Here is a 12996-nt window from a genome sequence, read left to right as displayed (position 1 = left end):
CCCGTGCTGCTTTCCATCACTATAAAAAACACTGCTTCCAGTATAATAGACATCGACATGTTTGGTGCTACAGGTACAACTTTGGGAACGTGACTATTTACTACGCTGCCATCGTATCGAGTGACAGAAACGCTCTCAACCGTAGACGCTGACACGTCCGGTGCTGCGCGCAAACTTTTGCAAAATTTCACTAGGTCCACGACAGTGAACAAGTGCGAATGCCAACCCTGTATGCGGTCGAGTTGATAAAGTGGGATATCTTGTTTACCCTTTCGAATAGCTTGCACAGCCAGCGTTCTCGCCGAAGGCGGCCGAATTGCCAGCCTCGAAGGGGACATCGGCTCGGTCCAAGACTGCAGCGACAGTGACAGCGCTGGCGGTACCGGTACGTTGAACGCAACGCAGCCCCTTTTCGTCGTGAATGATGTACTAGCCGCCCGAAGAGCATTTGGCAGCACACCGATGTCTTCGCGTGCTCCTCCTAAATCAACTCCGCAAAAGTGAGGCGTCTCTCCCGTGGGACGTTCATTCCACCGTGTTGGAATACCGAAGACGACACGCGCCTTAAACTAATTTTAGCGTGCAATCTGTTTATGTTTAAAATGTACGCTGCAGCGTTACGTGATGTATACAACCGACCCTCCCCCCACCCTTGAGTCGCATATTGCCTGTCCGGAATCTTCCGGTGAACGACCTTTGGTAATCGCTCGCAAGAAAGCACGTAAAGACCTCCACAATGTAGCCAGACGGGCATCGATGGCCTGGGGCGAAGAGAACAATATCGAACAAGATGGCGAGCAATACCAAGAAGAGATGACCACATTTCCCACTGAAGCTGTGGCAATGGAACTGTCGATCCATTCGAACCAAAAGCACAAACCTCCAAGAACTGGCCAAACTAGAACAATTAGATTTCATCGCTATCCAAGAAACTTATCACACCAATCTGTGCATACAGGTATATGATACACACACCGGATCTCAGAGAACAATCATCCTGACGAAGAAAAATCTCACCACGCAAGACAACACAATCCAGGGAACAACCGTAGAACACACCCTAGTGGATGTGCTACGTGAGAAGAAGAAACACCAAAGACTATACGTACTTTGCTTATATAGTCCACCCAGGGATCCATTATCCGACTTTGCAAAACTTCATCACGCAAGCCATACGACTATCTAAAGGCCATAAACTCGTAATAAAGGGGGATTTTAATGCCCCCACACAGCATGGGGTTACCAGCACACGACCAAGAAAGGAGCGCGAGTGCACGATTCGGCGCGACAGAATCACCTCACCCTCTGGAATGATCCTAAACCAACGACTCGAATAGGCAACAGTGTGTCCAGGGACACAAATCCCGACCTCACCTATACAATAGGAATATCCAAGGCGGAATGGACCCGACTGGAAGAAAATCTCGGCAGCGACCACCACATCCTTCACCTTGAAATCCTGAACCATAAGAAGGCAAGCAGAACCAGAACGGCAAGGCTGATGGATTGGAAGGCCTTCCCAGAACATGGCATAGAAGAAAACATCAAAAACATTGAAGAGTGGCTCACCAAAATGGTCGAGACGGCGGATAAGCACATTAATGTCATCCAACTCACGATGGACACGCCGGCCTCCTACACCTTTGCGATGCAAGAAGAGGCCCACTGAGGCGGTGGAAAAAGACGAAACTTAACCGGCAAACTGCAGAAGCGGATCGCTCACATACCAAAGCAAGCAGAAGAATACGGAGATCTACTCAGCAGCCAGAACTGGCTTACGCTGTGCGACCAACTTCAAGGCACGCTCAGCATGAAGAAGACCTGGCATATACTGCGAGCCCTTCTAGCTACCACCAAAACCAAGACCCAGCAAAGTCATGACCTCAAGAAAATCATTACCTTCCATCCAGGAACTGAGAAACCAATTCTCGAAGAAATCAAGCGTAAATTTGTCGGAGACGATGCCCCCAAGGTTACCGATCCCCGACCGTACAAAGGCGAACCAAATCTCGCCCTCGACAGCCCTTTCACGCTTCCTGAATTCCATGTCGCCCTTGCCAATCTGACCCGTAACACATCGCCAGGAAATGACAAGATGACCAACGAGATCCTACAAAACCTCCCCGGCAAGGCCCTAAATTCACTCCTCGGCTACATGAATAACTGCCGGGAGAAAGGTGAGCTCCCGGCAGAATGGAAGCACGAAGAAGTCATTATGATCCAAACAGAGCAGGCCACTGTTGGTTTGTGGGCCGTAGGTTGCTGATAAAAATCAGCAACCTACAGGCCACTGATGCGCCGTAGGTTGCTGATTTGTATCAGCAACCTACGGCCTATCTCCCTTACTTTCTGCCCTGGAAAGCTTCTCGAACACATGGTGCACGATCACCTCACCACATACCTCGAAGACTCTGGACTCATTCCCGCCACAATGTTTGCCTTCCGACGGCTCCTCTCAGCGCAAGATATACTACTACATTTCAAGGAAGACCTCTTGCACTACCTAGAACGCCACAAAAAGTTGTCTATTTTAACAATTGATGTAAAACGAGCCTTCGCTAATGTGAAGCATCAAGCAATCCTCCAAAATCTCAAAGACACAAACTGCGGAATCCGGACCTACCACTACGTACACGACTTACTCAAAGATTGCATGGCTGCGGTGGGTATCGGCAACTCCTGAAGTGGCAAGTTCGAAATGCCCAAAGGAACTCCACAAGGGTCAGTCATATCACCTTTGCTGTTCAATCTCACCATGATTAAGCTCCCACAACAACTAGATGGCATCGAAGATTTAAGCCATGCAATATACGCAGACGATATACCGTTATGGACAAAAGCGTCCACAACCCACCAACAGCATATTGCCCTTCAAAAGGCAGTCGATCAGATAGAACAGTACCTCTCCATATGCGGTCTCCAGTGCGCCCTCGAAAAATCAGAGCTACTTATACTCAAGGCAAGGACCCGGGGAAGACCACCAGCCTACGTTGCTCCAGATCCCAACGTCAGACTCAATGGAATCGATATCCCTCAAGCTGGCTCCCTCCGCGTCCTTGGCCTCACAATACATAAAGACGGTTCTGGCGCAGCTACACTTCCGAAGCTTCAGAAGACCTTAACACAAGTAACCCATCTCATTTGCCATATAACCACCCAAAGAAGAGGACTTAAAGAGCAAGAAACCGTCCAATTAATCCAAGCACTCCTTATAAGCCGGATCACATATCGCACCCCGTATCTACTCCTCAAGAAAGCTGAAATTAAAAAACTCATCATCATCAGAAAAGCAATCAAGAGTGCACTAGGACTCCCCAGTACGACCTCAACCACGACACTCCTCAAACTTGGCCTCCATAACACGTGGGAAGAAATGAGTGAAGCGCACAGAACGCCTGGAACGCCTTAAGCTGACCCGAACAGCCAGAGCTGTACTTCGCAAACTCGCATACAGCGAAAACTTCATAGCAGACTATGACACGAAAGCCCTATTGCCGGCACTTTTTCGGGACTATCTCAGTTGCTCCAATACCTCGCAACATGCATGCGACATACCACAAAGACAGAAGACAAGCAAGAGTTAGAGTGCTTAGCAAGAAATACTCAAAGAACCCCAACAGAAGATATGCAGATGCGGCAAAATACCCAGGTAGAAGAGCATACGAAATTACCGCGACCAACATCCAACGGAAGGAGCTAATCGCTGCCACGATATCGGTCAGAAATCCATAAATGGTGGAAGAAGTCGCCATTGTCCTCGGCATCACCACATGCAAGGACACAGCAATCATCTTGAGCCACTCGCAAATGGCATGGAGAAACCCACGACAAGGCCAAATTTCTGCCGCAGCAGTGAAGATTCTGAAAGAAATAACAAGACGCTAAGAACTACCCGAAAGCTACGTCGCATGGACACCAGGCCACGAAGACCTGGCAGGAAATGAAGCACCACATAACACCTGGGAAAAAATGAGTGAAGCGCCTGCGAGCATACAAGGCAGGATTTCCTGCCGCATGGTCTCCGGAAAGCGACGAGGGTGGAGAACATTCCCATCATATACGTCGTAGTATTGCAACATTACCGACTGGAAAGAAGACAATATCATCTACCACATCCAAAATTAAGCAAGGAAGCAGCCACCGCCCTCCGCAGACTACAAACGAATACGTATGTCCATCGAATTATTATGCACCGAATGCACCCCACCAAATTCTCATACCTATGCCGATATATTGACGTACCAGACACCCTCCACCACATGGTGCTGGTGCGCCCACACCGCGAGAAAAACAGTCAAGATGATGCCTCAGAACAGCCCAGAAGAAGCGATCGAAGAAACGTGGGAGGCACTGTTAAAGGCACAGAGCCTGGAAGTTCAGCGAAGTCTGGTGGACCGGGCCCAGGCTGCGGCATTAGCCAACGGCTTTCCGGACTAAGAGAGCCGCCCACCTAGGGCGAAGAAAGAACACTTTCTCGCCATTTCTTACAATAAACGTTCATTCCTCCTCCGCCTCTTCCTCCACACATTGAGTTACTTTCGCGCAACTATCACTGGCATGTAAAGTGCCCGTGCTTGTTATAAGCACGATTGGCGCTTAGAAATCGTCGTGCTCCTTAGGAAGAATTATAGTCCTGCACTGGCTGATGCAGTTAAACGTCCTCAAGTAGGGGTACGCGAGACAGCTACAGGGGAGGGCCCGAGACCTTGTGCTTATCGGCAGAGTAGCCTGGTCGCTATTAAATCACAGTGGGTAAAGAACATTGCAGTAGTAAACCCGATGAAGCCGCCATCTAGGAGCAGCAAATAAAGCTTAGTTGGACATTTGTCTCGAGTTTTCTTTTTCATAATTGTTCATAATTCCAATATCCTTGGGTTCGAATTATGATCTCTACTAGCTAGGCCTTCCTTTACAGAGCAGTCTGTTTACCTAACGAAAGGGCAGGATGGTTTCCATCAAAAAGCACTTATTATATGGTAACTCGAAACAGCTATCGCGTCAGTGGACGATACCGTGTCACTGGACGAGGTTGTTCTTTCGGTTTTCATATCAGCCGTCGAACTCGGTCAGCATGGTGAATTTGCGCGGCTCGGAGCGAACTGGTGGCAGAGAGCGCTTATTGAAACTGGCCCGTATATCGTGGAGCTGAAGTCGTTGAAGCATATCGTGGCTACTTGATGGGTTGTCGAGTATCGGACGAGAGCCCCAGTTGGGGCGCTTCACGACTGCGCGGTTACCGAAAGCGGCACTTACCTCACCCTCCGTAAATGGAGGCCTACCTGAACCTGACGTGTCGGCGATGGGACGACGAATTGACAGGTGTTCAAGTCGATGTGGTCAAGTCATTCTCCTACAATAGAGAAATACCGCTACACCCTCGCTATCCGGCTATGACGTGACCGCTACGACACCGCAACACAAACGCAGTGGTATCGCCACGTTGGTCAGCAACAAGCTAGCCCACATGACACACAGCATTAATCCCGACCGCAGCAACTGCGAATTCTTTCTCACGGAAGCCTTCCCTAGAGCCAAGAACGGCAAAAGCATATTCATCCTAAACGTTTACAGCAGTCCCAAGCACAGAGCACAAAATTTAGGCAAATACTCCAGCTCGCCCGCAACCATGCCGGCGACGACCCGATGATCGTGGCCGGGGACTTCAACGCCCCTAACACGGCCTGGGGATACGTCGCCAGTAGGGCCAAGGGCAAGGACTTACTAAACGACGCCAGTGAACGTACGAGACGTTTATTTGAGGGATCGCCAGCCGTTTGTGCGCAGGCCCAAGTAAGAGCAGGCGCGAGAGAGAAAAACTGGGGCCTTTTGCTCCTCGAATATCTGACATTGCCTAGGCACTACGGAGGAGGTTTCTTAGCGCGCGTTGTATTCGTTTCTCCCAAGATATGGCGGAATTGCAGAGTGCGGTCGCGTTTTACGCTCAGCCGCTGGCCGCCCGCGCGCTGAGGCAGTGGTCGCGGAAGCCCCATTTGGAGATCGCTGTCTCTGAAGGGGCAACGTTCCGACAGGTGTTGTATAAGTCGCGGGTCACTTTTTTCGTCGCGAAGATAGATTGGCTTTTTTTACAAGCACTGCTCCAGGAGGGCACAGGTAACCTGCAAACGGAGGCCTCAAGGGAGAACCTGAGGTTATAATATAGCAGGTGGCGCGCAGGATCTCCAGAGCACCTAAGGGGTAGCGGGGGGATCAAAGCTGGAAGCAGGGCGGTCCGTGGGTTGGAGCCGCGGATGACGAAGCGTGCCAGGGGGTGTTCGCATAAAGAAAGAAGCCATACCCCTGCCACGCGAAGCCCTCGGCGAGCTCCAAACCACGGACCACTTCGGGATCTAGCTTTGGTGCTCCCGTTGCCGCTTCGGTGGCCTGGAGGCTCCGCCAATAATGGAAACTAATGACACGTTGTTACAATTAGTAAAAAACACAATTGAATAAATATAATTACGTCCAGCCGCCAACTTAATTGCGACGCTAAGTTCAGCCCTACCACGCCCCGCGACTTTTTTTCAATATATGCGGCCCGGGCTCTAGTACGGTCGCTGCTGCTCCCAGAGAAACATCTGTGATGGTATTTACAAGGTACATCGCCGTAAGGCGCGGGAAAGCTACGATCCGCCACGACTGACTTAGCACGAGCGCCGCAGGTGCGAGACAGTCTGTCCAACACGGCGGTCGCCAGATCATCAGTGCCCGCTGCTTCACCTTTATTACAGCGCCGGCAGCAACTCGATCCAACTACGCAATGCCGGCACGCCTAGGGACAATCGCCTAAAACACGCGCTAGGAGACCTCCTCGGTAGTGCCTAGGTAGAGTCATATATTCAAAGAGCAAAATTCGTCGGTTTTCCTCTCTCGCGCCCGCTCTTGCTCGCGCCTGCGCACAAACGGCTGGCGATCCCTCAAATGAACGTCTCGTGAGAAACTTGATCTAACGCTCATTACGAACGCCGCATACCCCACAAGAACGGGAAACTCGGTCAACCGCGACACAACGCTCGATCTCACTTTCGACCGCAAGGTTCCGCACTATCAGTGGAACAACCTCTTCGAAAATCTGGGCAGCGATAAACACACTGTAGAGAACACGAGTGACACCCCATCTAGAGAACCCAGAAAATGAAGTACGTCGACTGGGACAAGTTGCGCGAGTTAAGACAGGAACGCGGAACAGGTAAAGAATCAATGTAAGAATGGACGTCCCAAGTAAAGGCAGATATTAAGGCGGCCACGAAGGAAATAAAGACCTATCTCCCTCTTCAAAGCAGCGACAGCCCACTGGCTCACATGCTCGGAGCCAAGCAATCGCTCACCCGGGCATAAAAAGCACAAAGACACAATCGCAGGCTGAGGAAAACAATTTCTTCCCTACACCGCCTGATTGCAAAATATTGCACGCAACTATCTAACCAGCAATAGAACGAAGCGTGCGACGCCGCGGACGGCCGCGTCAACAGCGGGACGACGTGGCACCACTCAGACACCTTTTAGACAGAACCAGAACCAAAGCGGACGAGGGTCGCACGCTGAACTGGATCATGCACGAAGAACTCAAGATTACCACGGAAAATGACCTCATTGACAGTCCCGCCGACAAGTACCTCCCGCATGCCGAAAATGCTAGAGGCACGACCGCCGAAGCATCTCGCGGCAAGGCCAATCCACAGCTAGATCGGCACTTCTCAACTGAAGAGATAAGCACGGCAAGTCAGAACCTAAACGGCAAGTCAGCGCCACGGCAGGACGGCGTAACTAACAAGGCACTAAGAGTCCTAGACGACACCTCCATCGAAACCCTAACAGAGGAACTCAACAAAATCTGGAGGAAAGGAGCACTAACCGAACAGTGGAAAACAACCCTCATCGTGCTCAGCCCAAAGCCTGGCAAGGCGCCCAACATCAATAACCTCAGACCGATGTCACTGACGTCTTGCGTCGGCAAAGTAGCCGAGCACGCGGTCTTAAACAAGCTCTCGAAACATTTCGAAGAAAAAAATATCTACCCCGCAACAATGATCGGCGTTAGACCCGGGCTATCCAGCCAAGACGCAATGAAGCTCCTCAAACAAGAGATCATTGAAGCAGACACGAGAGACACGAGAGTAATCCTAGGGCTAGACCTTGAAAAGGCCTTTGATGATTAATCACATGACTACATACTCGACACGATCTCTAACCGCGACCTCGGCACTAGACTCCACGCGTATACAAAATCGTTCCTGAGCGTTAAAATGGCCACCCTCTGTCTAGAGGAAATCAAGTTTAGAAATAGAAACTGGGCAGCAAGGGCACCCCGCAAGGTTCTGGCATGGCTGCGACGATTTTTAACCCTGTGCTAGCCGGCCTAGACAAGCGACTGGATCAAAACGAGGACATCAAATGCACCATATACGCAGATGACGTAACGCTCTCGATCCCTGTATGTAGCCTGGGATAATTGAGAACGCTCTACAACAAGTGATCGACGCGATCGAGAAATACCTCGCTCCCACGGGCCTGCGATGTACGCCCGTGAAGTCGGAGCTCCTTGTCTACAAACCATCGAGAAGCGGTTCCAAGCACACTTGCATTTAGCTCCATGCCCGCCGCTGCGATTCTGGAAAGCACAGTTTGCAGATTTTAATCATGCACAGCTTGTGTGCGGCCCCAAATCAAAACATCACTTAGGCAGCACAAGGATACTGGACAGTCTTTTAAAAGAGACGACATTATCTGCCGAACAGCGGAAGGCGCAGATGCCAATCCGAAACACAAACGCTTGAAGCGGAAGAGACCGTCATGAGTGATGAAAGTAGTAAGCTCACGGCTTTTCTCGGACAATAAAACATGATGATAAGCGGACTGTAAGTTCAACTTACTGAACACAGTAGCACCAGCGAGTCGATGCAACAGTTCTTCAAGCCTCGGTAGGGGAAAGCAGTCTATGACGATAGCCTTGTTGGCTTCTCTAAGATCGACGCGAAGTCGAATGGAATTGTAATTCCGAGCCACGACAAGCGGAGAAATCCACTCGGACACTGAGACTTGTTCGATGATTTCAGCTGATCACTGCCGTTGCAGTTCGGCGGAGACTTGCTCACGGATAACCCGAGAAAGAGGACGTAGTTTCGCCGAGACTGGTTGCACTGAAGCTCGAAGATGAACGTCGTGGATGAAGCCTTTTACAAGTCCCGATTGTCCTGAGAACGGCTGGGCTAACTCCGAGGGAGCGTTGTGCAGAAGAGACGGAAGCTGAACGCTTGTGTCAGCTAGAACTCCTGACACGTGTTGGCATGTGGCGAAAACAAAGCTGCCTACGAGCATGACACTGTCGATGCGTTCGATTCCCCGAACGGCAAACTGAAGCGTAATGTCCCACTTTTCCGCACGCACGGCCGGAAACGTGCTTGGCGGGACAGCCTGGATCGGATGCGATGTGGTGAGGTGAACCACAACGGTAGCAATGGCCCGCGATGTCCCGACTGACTTCGCGGAGTTCGGGCCGGGCACCATTTCGGCCGGCCTCCCTAGGTCGCGACATTCCGCCATGCCGCCGAGCGCCATCTTGAAGCCGCCGGGTCGAGGCATAAGGGTGGCGGGAACCGCCATCTTGCACGCCCGGGCAATAAAAGGTGATGGCTGGCGGCGCCACCTTGGCGTTGCATCATGACGCGCTGAACAGACGACCTTTTGAAGACTTGAAGTTTTTCTGTACTTGCTGTATGGTTCGTCCGATTTCCTGGGCCTTCTTGAGTATGGAAGATCCTTCGTAGACTTACCTGTCTCGTATTCTTGTTGATGCGACGCCTTGAAGTATTTCGTTCCGAAGGGACTCGTCATGCCAAGCACCAAACGCACAAGCAGGCGCTAGCCTTTGTAGCACGGTGACGAAGTCCTGAAAGGTTTCCCTAGGTAGTTGCTTCCTGTCACGGAAGATAATGCAGTGCAACAGGGCATTGTAACTTTCTTCGTAGTGCTGGCCGAAGATGCGAAGAATGTTTTCGAACGTAGTAGCCGTCTGGTCCGTTTGCGACGCGAGGTCGTAGTAGAGTCACTGCCCCACGAAGCCTAAGTTACTCAGTAAAATAGCTTTCTTCCTCTCGTGTTGTAGTGCCTCGCCTCCGATTGCCTCGAGAAACGCGCAAATGTACCGTTTCCACGTGAGCCACGGTACCGCAGAAGTACCGGGTAGAGCCAGGAAAGGTGGCATAGGGGGCACGAACGCCATAGTGGGCACCGAGAACAAAGGCGGAGGAGTTCCGGTTGACGGAGGAGACGTAGTTGCGCCGTCTTGCATGCGGAAAGCAGGAGTAGGAGCAGAAGTAGTACGGCAGGGCAACGTAGAAAGCAGAGTAATGGTATACCTCGTCGCCAGTTTGTTGTAGCTTCGACGGGGTAGCCAGACGGAGGATCTCCAGCGTCAGGCATAAACGGCCGGGGCGCGCAGCGCCGCAAGAGACAACCGGACTGCTTCCCTCGGGGACTGGACCCAGAATGATTTTATTTCCGCGAGGGGAAACGCTGCCGGCAACTTAATGTGTTTGCCGCTGAGTGGCGCACTGACGTAAATGACCCAAAACCGAAACCAGAAGCCAACACAGGATACCCCAAGGTCGCCATCGCACTCGCGTTCACAGACCCGGCCACCACCCACGTCTTCAGCGATTCACGCTCGGCCGTCAAAGCCTTTCTCTCAGAAAGGAGCCGTTCCAAGACAAGCACTACCAATAGTCAATGGATCCACACAGCTGCAGCATCACACCATCTGCTCGTTCCCGGCACACTCGGACAGATCGAGGACGCTCCTCCCAATCTCTATGAGATGGCTCATAGTAGCGCGCGAGACCTAACCCTCCGCGACGCCACCTATTCTGGTCGTGACCACCCCAGCGAGAATCGGGACCCTCCCTCCACATACAACGACATCACAAAGCACTTTTATCTAGACCGCAGAATACGCAGCATATCTCACAATAAGCTCACCAGGCTTCAAGCCCTCACGTTCAGAATACTTCAAACCAACACGTACCCCACGCAGAACAGACTACACCACTACACGTCTGAGCTATACACAGCATCATATTGCGAAAATTGCCTTAACACCCTAGACGTACATCACTTGCTCTGGCCGTGTGGTCGGAGCCACGCAAACAAGAATCAAGACTGCACCAGGTTACAAGAAGCATCACGCAGCACGGACTTGGCGGAGCAGCTCTGGGCCGTCCAGCGAGCCCCCGATGTGACCAGGGAGTTAAAATTCCCGGTCCCAACGAGGGAGTAGCCCACTCTATGGGCCCTTGCGCCCCGTAGCTCGCAAGACCTTTAAGTAAAGTTATTCCACCCATCCATTTAAGTCGATGTCACCGTCAAGCGTCAAGGCAGCCACAAGTTCGGAGCGGCACATGTCTGGTCGTAACGCAATCCTAGTACTCCGCTAACGATAAGCATCAGAATAATCTTACGACTGAGACGGTAACAGACTTCGTGAGGGACGCTCGAACAGTTCTGGGAACTGGCGGTGATCAGCCGTGAGAAATAGTCCGCAGCATCCACGGAAGACGACACCACGTGTTCGACGGAACTGTGCCCGTCTACTGCTGTGGACACGATAGCCTAGACACGCCGTCGTTGTTGAATGCTTGCCGAAGCATGCATAAAAGCACGGCAACGGCTCCCTGATCCTCAGGACCCCTACGATTAGCCCCAGGGTCGATTCAGTGCAGGGCGACGCCATTGAGAAGAAATGTGTGCAGGATGTCCGCCATGTTCGCCGTTAGTTTATTCAAGGTCATGGGGCCACGCGCGAGTTTCCAGAAGTGCACACCGTCTTGCTGGTGGCCACCCAGTGCCAGCAGGAACTTGACGTTGAAGAAGGTGAGGCTGTCGGTGATGTTCATCAGCTGGCGGAGGCTGTGTCGCTGGGAGCTTGGCTGTAAATGTCTACGTCATCGATGCCCGCGAACCGACACATGAGGCAGTGGCATGGGTCGAAGGGTAGTGTTTCGAATGTGAAGTCGAAGCTGGTGCCAGCGGTACTGTAGTCATACATAGGCTGCAGCGCTATGTGCATGGAGTTTCATGGCAAGGACCCTGGTGGAAACCAGCGGCGCCATCCTTCCTTACGTTAACGCAGAAAGTTGCGCTAGTTGATGTTGATGCATTCCCTGAGACATCGTACTAGCGCTAACAAGACAAACTGGGAAAAAAAGGTTGGCACCGGACAGAGCGCTACACCAACTGACAGGCTTTATTCAGAAAAAACATGCAAGAAACCAACGTATGCTCAAACAAATGCATGTGGTTTTCTCATACCTGGCACTTTTGTTGATGCGTCCGTCTGCGCATTTATTTGAGCATACGGTGGGTTTTTGCAGCTTTTTTTCTGAATAAAGCCTGTCAATTGAAGTCTACCGCTCTGTCCTGTCCCAACTTCTTTCTTTTGTTAGTCTTGCTAGCGCTAGTAACTAGGCCCTTCCTTATACGGGCAGTAAAATCAGGTTTTGACACTAGAAAGCAAACTAGAAACATCAAAAACACTATAATCATACTACTAAACAAGCTTTTTATTTCGTATGAAAAATATTGTGACGTCATCGTGACGTCCAATACACACCGGGCGCCCTGTTTCTCCTTTGGTCGCCGTCGCGACGCGTTGGCCTCTCGGAGAAGTTACTTTCACGCTACTCCGGCCCGTATCGTGTCTTGCGTCAAGAAACTGACGTCACGTACGAAATGGCCCCTCTTGAGCCAACCGTGGCTCAGCATCGCTCCGACGTGGTCCACGTCGTGCGTCTTAAGTTGTATCGCTCGCCCGACTCCTAACCAGCACCGAGCCGGTGCTTCAGCAGCCGGTGGTCATGTCACACGTTGACGATGTTTTAATCATCGTCGGAAAAAGACGATGTTCTGGTTTTTCGCGCGCTCTCGACCATCTTGTCAGCTGCTATAATTATTGTAAATATTCCGTAAATACACCTCTGACGGTTTTTAACCCCGTAACAATTT

The sequence above is a fragment of the Dermacentor variabilis genome, chromosome 11 (genome assembly GCF_050947875.1).
Source record: "Dermacentor variabilis isolate Ectoservices chromosome 11, ASM5094787v1, whole genome shotgun sequence".
Lineage (NCBI taxonomy): Eukaryota > Metazoa > Arthropoda > Arachnida > Ixodida > Ixodidae > Dermacentor > Dermacentor variabilis.
Note: the sequence above shows the minus strand (reverse complement) of the source record.